This window comes from Myxocyprinus asiaticus, chromosome 49, assembly GCF_019703515.2.
Source record: "Myxocyprinus asiaticus isolate MX2 ecotype Aquarium Trade chromosome 49, UBuf_Myxa_2, whole genome shotgun sequence".
Taxonomy (NCBI): domain Eukaryota; kingdom Metazoa; phylum Chordata; class Actinopteri; order Cypriniformes; family Catostomidae; genus Myxocyprinus; species Myxocyprinus asiaticus.
In genome coordinates, this window is record NC_059392.1 from 13,886,612 (window position 1) to 13,903,051 (window position 16,440).

The 16,440-nt window shown below is 37.2% G+C and overlaps 1 long non-coding RNA gene across 1 annotated transcript in view; it reads right to left on the reverse strand.

Annotated features, from left to right (window-relative positions):
* Positions 1-1,716: 1,716 nt before the first annotated feature.
* LOC127438233 (uncharacterized) overlaps positions 1,717-16,440 on the reverse strand; it is a 28,017-nt gene continuing 13,293 nt past the window's right edge. The window contains exons 2-4 of the long non-coding RNA XR_007896685.1: positions 14,025-14,093; positions 5,008-5,096; positions 1,717-4,693 (exon numbers count right to left, since the gene is read on the reverse strand). This is a non-coding gene — a long non-coding RNA (uncharacterized LOC127438233). The remainder of the gene's footprint in view (positions 4,694-5,007; positions 5,097-14,024; positions 14,094-16,440) is intronic.

A 16,440-nucleotide genomic window follows, 5' to 3' on the forward strand; every position in this document is an offset into this window, starting at 1 on the left:
AGAGAGCAATAACTCAGTGATTCATCTGATGACGGTTCATATTTTAGTTTAATGTCAAGTTTAATATAATTTATGCTCACTAAAGCTGCCGGCAAACCCCCGCTCGACAGATACATGGGGCGCAAAATTTAGTTTTGCATACACGCTCAGAAATGGGTAGCTGCGCCCCTGCTTTTTAATAGGAAAGGGGCCCTGAGCAATATACAGTCAGGTGACCCAGAATACCTTACTACGGCCATGGCGGTAACAATCAACAGATAATTTTTTTATATCATAAACGGTTAATTTTTTGTAGAAAACGAACTTCAAACTTCACAAAACAAGAAGTTACCAAACGTAACATTAAAATCAACAATAAAAATGGTGTAAATAAACTTGCAAACAGTGAAACCATGCAAGCTCATTAATTACAGCTTTGAAAAGTTGTCAAATTTACTTATTTTAATGATCACTGAAATTTACTCAAATTAGGAAATAAATATGACAAGGTTTTCTACTTAAGGACTGATAAATGACGACACATTGTAAAAATAACAAATAATAATAATATTTACTTATAAGCAAAAACATTATTTTTTACGTTTGAATTAAAACAAATGTAGTATTTACTTAATATTTTCAAGTTCACGCTTTAACTTATTCAATGTAGAATGTACTAAATCTTTCCTGCTATATTTACTTCACCAGAATATTTTTTTCAGTGTTGAGCAGAGGGAAAAGCACTGTGGTATTTCTCAAAATAGTGTCATATTTAAGGAAACAGCGCTGTATATAGAGATTTCTAAATGTCTAAACCACAAACATTTACTTAAGTTAATTCTATTGCCTGTTGGTAATGCTCAGGTCCCTTTTATACATTTGAATGTATTATTCAGTAGTCTCGTCTTTTCAAACACCTGCAGTCTTCACATTTCCTGCTGCCAGTCTGAAAACCACAGTGACATTCAAAACCCAAAACGTCCTGTCCCAAAATACTGCTGAGGTCTGTAACTTTGAAAAGGCTCTTTGAAAACAAGAGCTTAAAACACTCAAGGCTTTAATTGAAAATACCAACGTAAAGAGCAAATGAGGGACTTCAAAGGAAGCTGAAACATACTTCACACAAGCTCGTTTCCACGCGTCGTTGCATAGTGAAATGTGTCAGCGCTCAATTCATAACCCAGCGCAAGTATGCGCTGCATCCTCTGCGTTGCCACAAGGGGCGCTAAAGCGTATTTTCTGTTTTCAGACAACTGTCATGGCGGAGCAGCAATTTGAGGAGAGTCTTGCCGAACAAGATAGATTATACAAACATTTGTTCGACCCCTTGTCTCCTCTCCATTCGAATAAAACAGCGATTGAAAATGTTTGGCAAGAAATTGCAGATTCCCTAAATTCTGATAACGACATTGTATAGGGAAAATGGAAACAACTACTGGACCGATTTGTCCGAGCCAGGAAGAAATGGAAAGGCATCTACAGCGGAGATGCCGCAACTAGCTATGGATATCCAGTCATTTTGGACATGTTGGGATGGCTTTTTGACTTCAACACCGGACACAGGGTCAAATTTTCGTGATTCAGTTTCATGGTGCCTAAAAAAAACTCTACCGCCCCCTTGTGGTGTGAGGTTTGTAACAGCCAGAGCAACGCAAGAGCGCACGTAAAATATGTACAATGGGACATGCGTAGCAGCATTTACACTGCAAAAACAGAAATGCAAATCTTGTTTACAAATGATTATATCAACAGTACAGTATTATTAAAGAAAATGTGCAATTTCTCTGATGAACTGAGCATCCAACATCACTTTAGACTTAAAAAAATATTCCAGGTTCACAAGTTAAGCTCAATCGACAGCATTTGTGGTATAATATTGAACACCACCAAAATTTATTTTGACTTGCCTTTAAAATAGCAAAAATCTGGGTTACAGTGAGGCACTTACAATGGAAGTAAATGGGGGCCAATCCGTAAATGTTAAAATGCTATTTCAAAAGTATAGCTACAAGAAATAAACTTTATTTGGTTGACATGATTTTAGTGAAGCAAAATCACTTACTAACTTTTTCTGTGTAACGTTATAGCCAATTTTACAACTTTGTAGCCATGAAGATGTGATGTCAACAAACCCTAAAATGACTGTAAAAATGGAGATTTAATCAGCTTTACAGCTCAAATAATACATGAGTTTTAACAGAATAATTAATGTAAATGCTTTTATAAAAAATATAAACTTCATGTTTCTGCTTTTAAACCCTCTAAAAATAGGCCCCCATTCACTTCCATTGTAAGTGCATCGCTGTAATTTCGATTTTTGCTTTTTTAAAGAAAAGGAGGGACGATTCGAAATAACTTTCTGTGGTAATCAACATTATGCCACAAAAGCTGTCGGTTGAGTTTAACTTGTATTGAACCCGGAATATTCCTTTAAAAAATGAAGGCCATCAGTAGGCAACTTGTTTGTAAGGTCACCCAAGACATAAAGATGATTTGAATCGGTTAATACCCTCCAAATCTCCTGTCCTTCACTTTTTGATTTTATTTCATGACAGTTTTATCAAATAGCTCTTTTGAGTGTAATCACTCAACACACCAGCATCCGCAACGCCACCGTAAAGCAATCCAGCGTTCAGAAATCACACACAGCAGGTCTCTGATGGAGCGGTAATCTGATGTTAATTAATCCCATGGATTGACTGTTTAAAAAAACAAAAACTCAGACGGCGAGCGGAGTCTATCTCTGTCAGCAATGTCACCGAGGTGCCGAGGGACTCTCACCCACAGTGATACGATAAAACACTTCAGCTTCTTGACAAATTTAATTTGGATTAATTTTTCATAAACTACCAGCAATGTGACATAATCTTGGATTGGCCTAGAAACGGACAGTAAAGCCGTTTGCCTCTAATTAAGATACGGCCTCTAAATGCTGCATGCTGTTCCTCCTCAGATTTCACCGTGATCGGTTTAGTTAAGTTAATCCTGACGTATAGTGTATGATCTCACAACCCTTGAATTTATGGTTGAAGAGCAAGAACTTTTAAAGCTGCACATTTCAAATGATATCCAATGATTTTATTTATGTTTTTTTTATTGTTTTAAACCATATATTTCCATTTATTGCATAAAAGAACATGCAATTCATGTTTCCATCAGCCATTTGTTACAGGATACATAGTGATAACAATAAATAGATAAATATTGTGTATTTTATTATTATTAATAATAATGCAAATAAAAATGGCGTAAAAAGTAAAACTAAAATAAAACTAAAATAATAATCATCTTAAATGGAAACTGAGAATTTTTCTTTTTGTAGCGCTTTTGGGTTTGCTGACATAAATAATAATAATAATAATATTAATGGTGAAACAAAATGTTTCTGAATTGAACTTCCTGTTAACAGCTGTAAATATTGACACAAAAATAAATAGTTATTTTGCTGCTCTTAACTGACAGACATTAGACAGGGTACAGAAAATATTTAGGGATATAGAGAAACATTGGACACAACAAATGTCAGAATCGAACCTGCATTTTCCACATAAGCACCACAGCTTAATATGTCTGAAACATGAGCGCTAACCACAATGCCATGGTACCAATAAATTACAAAGGCATAGCATATCTAGGATTAGACTAGGCATTTTCTTAGAACATCAGTGATGCATTTGGATGTCTTGTCTTTATTTATTATACAAAGCAAATATTCATTAGCCTCAAAGGGGCTCTTTGAGTTTGCAGACATGGTGTTCTTTTGCCATCCAGAGCCACAAACAAACTCAACGAAAAGAGCAAATGAGTATATCCAGATATGTCACTTAATATTTATCTCCGATGCCACTTTGCGAGAAGGAAATCTGGGACACAGTTGCATTCATTGTTCAGTGAGCTTTCTTTCACAGTCCAACCCACCGACAGCAATGAATGTTGATTGTGACCTTTAATGTAGTTTTCAAAGTCAAAGTTTTCAGGAGTCGTTCGAGGTTGCCAGTAGCATTGGTAGACAGAGCCGTCATGTCTCGGTGGTACACACAGGCGTGCGTGTGTGTTTGGGTGGAGGGCAGGCTCGGTAGGGCTCGGCCGCAGGGTACAATCAACGGTCGATGGTTTTTTTCATTTTAGCTCAAACTCACCGACAGCGTTGAATGTTCACTGAGGCAAACGGTGGCCTGATGGTGAGTTGACTTGACAGCCTTTGCGGAGGTCGCCGTGGAGACAAGGCAAGCAGTGGATGCAGCATCCCGCCTCTTAATGCTAGAAGGATGTTGCACAGGTCACCTACTCCAATACGCTCTGGATTCTACTTTCTTACTATTCTACATTTGTACTGCAACAAATAGGACCATCTGAGGGTTTCGAACACTTTACAACATGAAATCAAAATTGACCCTATTTGCTTTATTAATAAATGCACCTGTTCTTATTGTGCCTGATTCATACACACAACTTAAACTGCTGACATAACCAAGGCTGTGTTCACTCAGAATATGAAAGAACCGGCATCACATTACAGACTATACATACGTCACCATTTCATGTTGTCTTACAAAATGAATAAAAACATCTGTAATCTTCGGTTAAGGAGGAGCTTCACGGATGGCTTTTATCCAAATGAATGCATTCTACTCTTGTCAAATCAATCAAGCTCTCATACAAACACATACTGTTTTGGTAACATAAAGTGATTCAGGTGTCCACAAGACCTGGCCTTTATCCAAGTGACAGCATTCATGTCACAATCACAAAAAAAAAAAAAAAAAATGAGAGAAGAAAGTAGAGAGAAAAAGAGAAAATATGTTATATGGCAGATAATAGTATCTTGAATTAAATATTTATAATTCAAAATACTGCAATAGTTATGATAGGATCCATTATAGGGCATTGTAATAACTACTATCTTAAAAGTTTATTCAAAAGGAAAAAAAGGCAAGTACTTTAAGGTAGCATTGTTGGTTAAACAGAGGACAAATCGTCCGACCAATGTGCAGAACTGTCCTTTTTCATCTGTGTAGCGGCACTCACCTTTACCGTGACGTAGGAGGAGGTCAGCTGTCTGGGAGGGATTTGGCCTACCACCTTATCCAGTGTACCAACAGAGCCGTCCTAGGACACTGTAAACATCAAAAGCCCACCTTTATTATAGCAATGACCAAAAGTGTTTACCGGTTTACAAAATGCATCAAAATAATCTCACATTTTTAAAAGAAAGAAGTGTACATGTTTCATTTATTTGCTCCAAATATTCATGAACATTGGAAGACATTCCACCAACTCAAAATATTCATGTTCCACTCTCAATCAAGAAACCAGTAGCCCCAAGAACATAGACACTGCATTTAATGTTCTTTGCCCTGATATTAAATTTGTTCTTGTTTTCCTAAATTAGTAGTACCAGAAAAAACTAGAGCTGTCTATTTAACGTGTTAATTTAATGTGATTAATTATATATTATAAAACAGATAGTTCTGGTCCTGGGTGATGACTGGTCAACAGTCGTGCTTTATTCATGATAAAGCACAGCTTTACAGAACTTCTAATTGTATCACTATGTACTTCTACGAATTTTGCATAGGGGTTAGGAGGCATGATTAATTGCGTAATTTTTTAAACATGAGAGGCCATGCTATACTGTGAATATAGTCATGGCTGAAGGCAGGGATGCAAATTTTGGAAAATTATTTTAACTGAGTAACCGCCAGTATTAAACAGTTATAAATCAGTTAATCGATAAGTCATAAATCAAAAAGTTGCCAAACTGGCATGACGATATATTTTTTCTATTCAGTCTAAATTGGTTGAAACAAAACAGGCTCACATGACAGATGTGCATATTTAGCAATACATTAACATTTGAATGAACAACCGTATATTTTCTTCTTATATTCTGTAACAAAATTATTTACCTACGAGGTGATAACTCGGCAGTTTAATAATGGAAGATTAAAAACAGTCAGCTTACCCACAAACTGTGCTGCTGTGCAATCCTAATAATTTTTGTTTGTCTCCAACATATACTGTATATCCATGGGCAGTGGTCAGTATGTTGACAGGAAGCCCGGCGGAGACAGAGACCCGCTCCGAAAGCACTGAAGTCAAGCCACGCATTGGATTCCCGTCTCCCGAACCGTTAAACATAAGCAGGAGCTAATAAATATGCTCTTAGAAGTCAAGGCTTGCAGATGTTTGTTTTTTATATGGAACCACACTGTAATTGTGCTACTACTAAACTTTAAATCCTATTTTACAATTTACATCGGAACATGTCTTCACGGACGAAACAGTGCATGCTTCATTTATTCTTGTCATTCAGACTGAGAGAAAGACAGTGGTCTATGTGTTAACAGTGCCCTTGTGTGTACATAACATTCCCTACATGTTAAACCCATCAAATTAGGTCTCTGTTATTTCTTGAATTAACCTCTCGGTTCATTTTTAACCAATATTATGGGTCGAGCAAATTGTTAATGCCAATTAATCGATTAACCGGTTCACCGTCTACATCCCTAGTTGAAGGGGTTGCAGGCACTCCACTCCGCTCCACTTTGTGTTGTGCCAAACAACGCCCTTCAGCCGAGACTATATTAACAGCATATCACAGCCTCTAATGCCTTATTGCTTAAAAAAATAACGTGTTAAAAAAATGTGAATTAATCATGCCTCCTAACTCGTATTTTCCTACCATCGGAGAAATTCAAGCTTAAAGTACAAATAACTTCCTGTTTTTTATGAGCCACGTCAGCAGGGGGCAGTCAGCGCCTCAACAAACCTCACAAGCAGCACAGCCACAGAATAAGAGTAGGTCACACTGGACAAGTTTTTGACAGCTGGAATACACACAACAGAATACAGAGATCTCGAGACATGATTCGTGTTGGCACACACATACACACACTGTACAGATGCGCATCTCAATTATAAGCACAATCTTGTTACCATCAGTATATATTTAAACATAAGCTGCTGTTTACATCTTTTCACATAAAACGCTGCATTTTCTTTTTTCTGTTACTTGATTTTAAAGTAACCGTATTTGTTCCAAATTTTCGTTGCATCCCTATCATAAATGCAGCATTTATGACCCTGAAAACCAGTAAGATGCCCCAAAAGCATCTGTCTGACGCATGCACGTAGATGACAATTAATTAAAAATAGGAATGTAAGAAACGGCAAAGTCTTTTTAGCAAGTCAGTCCACTCGGCGGCATCTTAGAAACGCTCCCGGGCAGCTACATTTCAGTGTAAACAAGTGGTATACAAGTTCAGAAAAAATCCATTGATGGGATAACCTGTTCATTCAGTACATTCAGGTTGTCAGCTGACTTCATTTTATTGCCGCATAATGTTGCTGAGCCTAGACCTGACCAGTTGAAGCAACCCCAGATCATAACACTGCCTCCAGAGGCTTGTACAGTGGGCACTATGCATGACGGGTGCATCGCTTCATGCGCTTCCCTTCTTACCCTGATGCGCCCGTAGCTTTGGAATAGGGTAAATCTGGATTTATCAGACCACATTACCTTTTTCCATTGCTCCACAGTCCAATCTTTATGCTCCCTAGCAAATTGAAGTTGTTTTTTCTGATTAGGCTCACTAACAAGTGGCTTTTTTGTGGCCACACAACTGTTTAGTCCCAATCCTGTAAATTCTCGTCACATAGTGAATGTGGAAATGCTCTTACTTTCACTATTAAACATAGCCATGAGTTCTACAGATGATTTTTTACGATGTGACTTTTCATTCAAGCATTTTCATTCAAGATTTTTTACGACCACATTTCTTCCGCGAAGCTGATAGTTCACCACTATCCTTCCAGGTTTTAATAATGCGCTGGACAGTTCTTAACCCAATTCCAGTTATTTCAGCAATCTCCTTAGTTGTTTTCTTTGCTTGTACGCAGTAACATCTTTTCCACGACCACAAGATACGTCTTCCGACATGGTTGTATAAGAAATGAGAAGCTACACACTGCATCAGTTAGGGTTAAAAGAATTGTTGCCAGCTGAATCATATCAATCACTGCAATAATGAACCAATCATAGGCTCTTAAGTATCTGCTTATTTTTTTTTGGCCAGGCAGTTATATATATATATATACATATATATATATATATTATTATTATTTATTTATTATTACATTAATTAAATAATAATAAATGAAATGAAAACAATAATAATTCAAATTATATAAATATATTTATATAATTTGAATTATTATTGTTTTCATTTCATTTATTATTATTTAATTAATGTAATAATAATAATAATAATAATAATAATAATAATACTGTAATAATAATAATAATGTATTGTTGCAGTTTTATTTATTATTATTTTTATTATATTTTTATTTAAATTATTATTATTATCTTTATTTGAGCTTTTCTCAGCAAATATTGATACACGCAATTAATTGCGATTAATTTGATTAATTAATCGCCATGTTATATAATTAATATTCAATAAAAAGAAAAAAAAATGTTTTTTTTTTCTAGTAAAAATAAAAAGATTTCTGTTGAAATTTGGCTTAAAGATGAACAACCGAAAAGAAACTATCCACCTAAATATGAAAACCATTGACTTAATAAAGAACAAAAGATTACCCAACTGTGAGCATTCCGCAACAAGAGGAATGAGAGATAGAGTAGAGACCAAAAGAGATGAACACTGATCTGTACGTTAAACAGACATTGACTCAATCGAACAGCTAAAAACACCAACCCCCCCCCGCAAATGACACACACACTCAAACACTCTTTATGCCACACTTTGACTTGAATGCTGCTCTCTTCTCTACAACACCCTGCCTTTGATCGTTGTGATTACAGTAACTGGGTCTTTAAGATCTTCACACAACAGGCCTCTATCAGGATGAAGGAGGAGGACATCACACACATATGCCACTGCTTCTAATTACACACTTTGGTGATACAGAAAAACACAATCTCTTTACATTTCAGGCAAACAAAAATATCTGCACTGATGTCCACATGGATGCATGAACAAATACACAGCTGGAAAAGAACAGCACTGAGGACATATTAACTTATGCTTATGTCGATAACCTCAAAAATCAGTTTGTCACGAACAAAGTTTTGAGTGTGAGTCCTCACAGTTAGTCACATAACTCTATTTTTTAGATGATCTCCATCACAAAACATAAGCCAACTGCCATGTATAGTAGAACATATTCTAAATCAGACACTTATACTTTAAAATAGTTAATAAAAACTATATACTTATACTATATACTATAATACTTAATAAAAAACATAAATATCGTAAAAGTAAACGTAAAAGAAGGATCGCACTGTAAGACCCCATGAAACAGCTTGACGAGCATTTTTTTCCCCGTGTTATCATATTTCCTGTAGAGCACAACAGTGCCTACACGCTTTTTCAGCCATCTTGGCTCTGGAAGTATTTTTCCCAATCATTTTTCCATAGGGATTTCATAAAATCATTAATAAAGAGTTCAAAGGCACTAACCAAACAACCCAGCTCTGAGATAAATTACAACATTACAAACTTTGATTTTAAGCCAAATGTATTTGAAAATTGGACAAAAAGACAAAGGTACAAGACTGTTTACTTAATGTCTTTAATGAGGGATTAGGAGGAGGGATAGTCTCCTTCTACAGAGCATTTGATACGCCTCTGAGTGCAAGATGAGTCATCCAAACCTTTAGTGTGTTTTCCCGGAAGAGAAAGGTTTTTATTTTATAAATACATTTATAGGGACTCCGAGTGGTTTAATCCATGTCTTCTGAAGCGATATGATAGGTGTGGGTGAGAAACAGGTCAAAATGTATGTCTTTTTTTACTATAAATCCTACTCCCTGCCCAGTAGGTAGCGATATGCACGAAGAATGCAAATCACCAAAAAAAAAAAGAAAAAAAAAAGAAAAAGAGAATGTGTCAGTCAAAGTGGAGATTTACAGTAAAAATGACTTAAATTTGTATCTGTTTCTCACTTCTGAAATCATGGATTATACCACTGGAGTCATATGGATTATTTTTATGATGCCTTTTTATGCTTTTTGGACCTTCAAAGCTTCACAATTCACTTGCATTGTGGACCTACAGTCTTGAGATATTTTCTAAAAATCTTAATTTGTGTTCTGCAGAAGAAAGAAAGTCATCCACATCTGGGATAGCATGAGGGTGAGTAAATGATGAGAGAATTTTGGGGTGAACTATCCCTTTAACCATTAATCCACCACCTCCTCTAACACGTCTGATAGCCTGTGCTAACGCCACCCATTAGACTCATTAGACTAAGTGTTTCTCTATAGAGCTAAGATTACAAACTCACCATTAGCGGCTGGTCTGGAGATCTGCATGCGCACTCAAACCATGTTCAGTGTTACTTGTGTTTAAATTTCCCTCGAGTAAGAGGTGGAAGGGGCTTCAAGTGAAGGAAGCTAATGACGGTATGAGTAACAGCGGGCTTGTTAGTCTCCCGCCTCCTCTGTTGTAGACACACTCATTTTTCTGGATTATATATTGCCATGCGCTAAAAGAGAACATCCATTTGCCAAGGGTTTCCTCAGAGGCCTGGACCTTGTGGTCTGACATCCCCGATAGCTACGATCATCACTTCTCCAAACAAGAGATATTAAACATACACCACATCATGACCTAAAATAACTTGTATATAGTAGCATATTAATGTATTTACTTACTTTATGATGCTTGCATTTCAAAACCATCAAAATAATCATCATTGATTCACAGTCATAAATCTGTTCTTTACATTATAATTTTACACACAGTATAGTGTTACAAGTTAAGCTGAATTGTCAGCATTTGTGGCATAATGTTGATTACAGCACAAAATAATTTCAACTCGTCCCTTAATTATTTGGTTAGCCACTTACAATGGCAGTGAATGTGGCCAGTCCATAAACATTCAAATACACACCATTTCGGGGGCCCTGGGTAGATCAGCGAATAAAGATGCTGACTACCACCCCTGGAGTCGTGAGTTTGAATCCAGGGCATGCTGAGTGACTCCAGCCAGGTCTTCTAAGCAACCAAATTGGCCCGGTTGCTAGGGAGGGTAGAGTACATGGGGTAACCGCCTCATGGTCGCTATAATGTGGTTCGCTCTCGGTGGGTGCGTGGTGAGTTGTGCGTGGATGCCGCAGTGGATGGCGTGAAGCCTCCACACGCGCTACGTCTCCACGGTAACGCGCTCAACAAGCCACGTGAAAGGGCTGACGGTCTCAGACGCGGAGGCAACTGAGATTCGTCCTCCGCCACACTGATTGAGGCGAGTCACTACGCCACCATGAGGATTTAAAGTGCATTGGGAATTGGGCATACCAAATTGGGGAGAAAAAGGGTAGAAAAAACATAAAAAATATACACACCATTTCAAAAGTATAGCCACAAGACATAACCATGATAACATGATTTTAGTGCAATAAAATACCTGTTCAACATTTACAGGGTTTACCAGCATTACGTCATCATGGCATGATATTAAAATCTTGTTAACATGTATAATTTTTATGTTTTGTGGCTATTCTTTTGAAATACTGTTTATTTGAATGTTTATGGAGCGGCCCCATTCACTTCAATTGTCAGTGCCAAACTGTAACTGCGATTTTTGCTTTTTTTCATATTTGAGGAACGAGTAGATTTTTTTTTTTTTAATCAAAAATTAGGCCACAAATGCTGTTGATTGAACTAAACTTGTATTGAACCTGGAACATTCCTTTAAAACATTTTCAAGCGGGAGGGACAATGAAACATTTAGCTGAACCTTAGCTTCACTCAAAAAAAGTATTTTTGCTGCTTGTACCATTTACTTAATTAAAATGAAATTAAGCAACACAATTCTAGAACATTTTGTCACAACTTGATTTTGTTGTGTTCTATCCATTTAAATTTGTAAAATGGAAGTTTACTTAATCCATTTGAGTTGGGACTACATGAATACATTTCATGTTGTTAATGTAGCATTGATAAAACTGGGCAGGGGATTTCAATTATCCAGCATGCTTTGCATGGGACTCGATAGGGAGGGTAAATGTTAAAATTAAGTGTTTTTTTTAAAAAACATTTATGTGTTTTGTGCAGGATGGATATAAAGGGGGAGACTTGTTAGTGTTTAATGTTTTGCAATGTTGAGATTTAGAAGAGTTTCTGTTATGTTGGAGTTTTGGGGGTTACCATTATTGTGAAGAGACGAGCTTGAGCTATGGATGAGGACAGGTAGATGTCACACATAAAATTGATTGTTCACTTTGTAGAGCAATTGCTGTGCTAACCAAAACATAGTTACTAAACTACACTCTGTAGTGCTTCCAACCAGCATGTATTTAGCATGCTAACATTCACATTAACTAGTTAGTGCATAATGAATTAAAAAAAGATTTATTTGAGTTACATTGACACATCTAATTTTGTAGGGTTTACCCAATTCTACAAGGTTCTTTCTACACAAAGTGTTTGTGTTGAGATTACACAGTAATTTTAAGTTAAGAAAACTCAAATACGGGGAACAACTGTCCACGATTGAATCAAGTTCAGCCAAAGAGCTATTTCTTTGAGTGTTCTTCACTTTTTCTTCAGTTGATGTTAACTTAATATTGCATTTTTGTTTAATGCATATTTTCATAGTTTGAGATCAAACAACATAGAAAGAGAATAGGTAATGAAACAAAAAATTAGGAGGGAACAGCTGCAAGAAAAGTGACAAGCAGGATTCAAAATTACATTGCCCATAGGAGCACTACAGCTTAACGTGTCAAAGCACAAGTGCTATACACTACACCACAGCTCATTTGACTCACAATTTGACTTTATTTTACAAAGTCTAATAAATGTTTTTCTATGTGTTGCACTTTTGTTTTGATGTGACACATTTTTATCCGACCCATCAAACCTCAATGTCTCGGGGGTGATGTCATGATAGATGCATCGTTACTTTCACACGAACGGCTCCTGTTGCGACTTCTTTCTTTAATTCCAGTCTGTGATACCCTTCTATCAACTATTTGCCATTAAGCTGGCACAAAGCCATGGCCCGCGGGTGTAAAGTAATCACAAATGCAATACAAACCGTTTCAGCCGATGCCCCATTTCAGTCTGAAATTACACTATTTTCCGACCTCACTCTTGCTTCATAACACAAAGGCTAGCCAACTGGCCTCTAATTGGACATTTTAATTGCAGATGTGAATTAATGGGCCGAACATTGATAGTGTAAGCGCATAAAACCTAAGATCCCCAACCAGCGGGCTAAATGGAAAACAGACCCGGCACCCAGGAGGAGGGGAGTTCTTTCCCATGGCAACTCCTGGCCGGGGCAGGCATGTTCTAATCCTGCCACTTCAGCAGGGCTGTTGTTATGGAGAAAAGCAGGATATTTTGCCATTGTGTGGATGGAAGAGTCGCTGTTGAGTGCATGGGGCCACAGGCTTTAGGAGATATAGTCTGGTGGTACACCAGGGGGACCACAAAATGGGTCACAAACACACACACATGTTGGTGCGGCTATCTTTATGATGACGCTCCATAGACATAATGATTTTTATGCTGTATGAACTATAGATTCTATCCCCAAACCCTAACCCTGCCCCCAAACCTAACCCCTCACAAAAAACGTTCTGCATTTTACATTTTCAAAAAAACGTTGTTTAGGATGTTTTTTAAGCGATTTTAATTATGAGGACACTAGAAATATCCTCATAAACCACATTTATAGCATTATACCCTTGTAATTACCAGTTTGTAACCTAAAAAAATGTCCTCGTAAACCACCCAAACAAGCCCGCCCACACACACACCCACAATATGCTACGGTTTCACACATGTTAGCACATCATTATCATGATGGTCTAAACACAATCTGATAGCTGGCTGAGATTGTGAGTTGTGGTATTATGCAGAACCATAACTCAGGAAAATATCCCCCCCAAAAATGTTGAGACAATGTGTTTCGTTAGGAGATCATCGCACAAGCATGCTTCTTCACTTTTCAGACATAATTACAATAAACAGCTTTCGCCCTCCCTCAAGGAGAGTAATTACCTCACGACACGCTGAAAGCTCAACTCAATGTAAGCTACAGACGAAGCGCTGTCTCCACCATGTCTGGACCTGAGAGAGAGACAGAGAGAGACAGAGAGTAGGTAAGTTTTTTTCCGGTTAAAATTTAAATACTATATAAAATGCAGTTTTGTAATCTCTATGAAATATAAAGAGAAAAATTAAAAAAATTAAAAGAACAAGAATAACCTTATAAAAATTTTGTATTCGCGACAAAGTGGCAGTTAATATGTGGTAAATTTATAGAAAAACAAAACAATCCGCCGTAAGAATTTGCAGTATTGTGGCAATTTGCAGTAGTCGTGAACCTGCAGGAAACTTTTGGCAACAATGGACAATTTTCAACTACTAGCAAACACTTCTATGCAACCAAATCTCTTAGAATGAACGTTACTGTTACATGTTTGCAAACTGAGTTTTACGTCCCGCTTTCTACATTTCGCTGCAGTTTCCTGGCTACAGCAACTGTGCGTTTAATTCACTTTCATACAAATCACGGGTACTATGGCTGTTTATGACTTTATAAACACTTATTTTTCACTCTATACTCGTTCACTACTATGTTATGATATCAAAACACTTTTACTCTAACACATCACTTGAACACAATTGTATTACAGGCCCACCTACATTTACACACTTCTTCCAGTGTGCTTAACTAGTGCTGTAGCTCACCTGATAGAGTGATGGACTTTGAACATGGGGACCAAGCCTCAATCCCAGCCAAGGACGCTCAAAGTGAAAGTGGAGCGTAAGTGCCATAGATGTTAAATGACGTGGTTGCTTCAGTAAATGTGCTTTTCAGGTTGAATTTGCTTTTAAAACGCTATTGGTTAGGATGTCTATTTTCTTCTCTCATTTATCTTTATGAACATTATTGGTTAAGTTTAGGTTAAAGTTTTAGGTTAGGGAGGTATGTTTTACTCATTAAAACATCCATCTAATATTCACCTTAAAAATCTCATCTGATTACAACATAATTTTACTCGCTTTTGGCTCCCCCCGCTGGACATTTCACTAGCAAACTGCAGCCAAATGTGTAATGAAGAATGTAATTTTGGTTTGCGAAATGTTGCCATTGTCACCTAATTTTCATGAGACCAGACTGCTTCTATGGCAAGCCTGTGGCAACAATTAAACGTTTTGCGCAAACCTAACATTGTCTCATGACAACTCGTAATAATTCATACGAGATGTCGAAATTGTAAGATAACGTATAACTTGGCTCATACGATAAGGTCAACTTTTATTCCCATAGAGACCAATCAATCATCATACAGAATTTCAAATCGATACAATACAGGCATAAAATTTTAGCTAGCTTCCTTTCCAACACTTTATTTTAGTAACCCAATTCGTATTAATTTATGCAATACAAAAGACTGATGTATGTCAATAACCTGTAATATGCTTCCTTCGTCTTGTTCCAAACTCAGATGTTTTCTTTCTTCCGTGACACACAATGGTTAGGTTTAGGGTTTGGGAAAGGGTTTAGACCTTATAGTTAGGTTTATGGGTTAGACTTCCAAAAAATAGTAATAACATACACTCACTGAGAACTTTATTAGGAACACTATGGTCCTAATAAAGTGCCCAACGTGGTCTTCTGCTGTTGTAGCCCATCCACCTCAAGGTTCGACGTGTTGTGCATTCTGAGATGCTATTCTGCTCACTACAATTGTACAGAGTGGTTATCTGAGTTAATGTAGCCTTTCTGTCAGCTCGAACCAGTCTGGCCATTCTCTGTTTACCTCTCTCATCAACAATGCGTTTCTGTCCACAGAACACCGTTCACTGGATGTTTTTTATTTTTTGGCACCATTCTGAGTAAACTCTAGAGACTGTTGTGCATGAAAATCCCAGGAGATCAGAAGATACAGAAATACTCAAACCAGCCCATCTGGCACCAACAATCATGCCAAGGTCAAAATCACAAATCATATTTTTCCCCCAATTCTGATGGTTGATGTGAACAATAACTGCAGCTCCTGACCCATATATGCATGTTTTTATGCATTGCACTGCTGCCACATGACTGGCTGATTAGATAATCGCATGAATAAGTAGGTGTACAGGTGTTCCTAATAAAGTTCTCAGTGAGTGTATTCTGTTGGTTCGTTTACGGGAGTAAAAGTCGTATGTTTTTGAACGAGCCAATTCGATTTAGCCCCTTTCTTGCTATTATTATGACTTGTCGTGAGACTGGGTTGTGCAAAGCTTATTTGTACATGAAAAAATGAATGCCACATTTGCCACAGGGGATCGCCAGAAATCTAGATATTGTAAGGGGACATTTTAGTAGAATGTCAAGGATTCAACCATGGATCTGGTTTAAAGGCAAAAATGTTCATGTGGAGTTTGCAGAGCCAGTGCATTCTGGGTCGTCTTTCTTTTTAAC